Below are 1,620 nucleotides of genomic sequence, written 5' to 3' on the forward strand. Positions count from 1 at the left end.
CCTCTACGTCTGGCCCATTCACTGCACAACTGTAGGACTTCCTGAGTTAGACAAACTAATTGGGGTTTAGAAATAAGCTCAGCAGCGTACACAGCGTATGTGGTGTCCCAGTCAACTCAACTCGTTTATACAGCCCTGTCAATCTGTTGATTTATGAAAGAGAGAGACTTTCCTCCACAATGCAGCAAGTGGCTCATTTCATTGGTCACAAAACCAGTGGGAATAGAGATGGCGTGCGTTACCATTTCAGAAAATCCCACTGAGATGGTAAGACATCCTCCTCGAATCTGGCCAAATCCATATGTACTGGTTCCTCAATGAAACATTTAGCTTCCATTGTGATGGCAAAGTTTGAATGATTGTGACCTTACAATTTTTGAACAAATTTTCAACATGTTAGGTCAGTGATTTATTAAACAGTCAGGCACCCTGTCCACCAGTGTTGAAAAAGTCTCTGGTCATTTCACAACAGAATAATAGAAATAGTAGAACTTTCTGGAAATTAGTCAACACAACCCTTCACGGCCGGGCTTGCCAAAAAAATTGCCACTTCTTTTCTTTCTGCGTAGAAAAACTGCAGAAGTCTTTAATCAAAGGTTATTTCATGTTTAATCCATATAGTTCAAAAGCACGACTACTGTTACATAGTTATATTTTGAGTTGTTGTTATAGCTAACAGCAGAAAAAGGGGTCTGTGGTTCTCGAGGTGCAAATGCGAAGTGACCGTTTTTGGCCATGGCTCGTAGTGCTGATGTTGGTCATTGCCATCCTCTCAGCTTTTGGAGAGAATATTATTCTTTGTCATTTTTGACAAGTTTGGACATCTCTTTGTTTATAACCTAATGCTCATTTTAAGTGATGAGATAATACATAAACTGTATCAAAACAGGTTTTCACTCGTTTCCAACTTTTAATGCCTCATACAACTTTCTTTGTCTTTTCTACTGACAAACACACCAACCGTGGAGATGTGTTGTCAGTGTTTTATTGTTTTTGTTTTTTTATTTAGAGACATACTAGACTACACTCTGTTATATTGCTTGTATCGGTCCCGTCCTGCCACAGCAGGGCAACATATGGAAGTTTGTGTCCTATAGTCACATTAGTCTAACTTACAATACACACCTGAGTAAATTACATCCCACCCTAAGCACTCTGTTTCCATTGAAGTCCAGCAAAGAGAACTATCAATATATTTAGTCTTACCCTCACACCAGTGCAAGTGGTGTGACAGTGCATTCAAGATCAAACTGTGAGAGAAAAAAAACACATAAGGGTAATAAAAAAAGTATTTTGTCTCAAAAACAAAAAGCTAGTAAATAAGATGATCGAGCAACAGATTAGTAATGATGATTATAATGAAGATGGTATAGTTATTATTGACAACAACACAATAAAGCATATGAGAATGCAATAGCATGTAGAAAAAAAATCAATGTATGAAAAGTGAACATGTATTAAAGCTTGTTTTTCACAGCATAAATCGAAAATGACAGATACTTGTATTTACGTGAAGGGAGACCACCATTTCTTTGTTTATCACAGCTTTTTTATACTTTTTTGCATAAAATGGTTGGTCAAGTCCTGATTGAAAATGACTTCTCCATATATATATATATA

This window comes from Pundamilia nyererei, unplaced genomic scaffold, assembly GCF_000239375.1.
Source record: "Pundamilia nyererei isolate P.nyererei 1_Seehausen unplaced genomic scaffold, PunNye1.0 scaffold00004, whole genome shotgun sequence".
Classification (NCBI taxonomy): Eukaryota; Metazoa; Chordata; class Actinopteri; order Cichliformes; family Cichlidae; genus Pundamilia; species Pundamilia nyererei.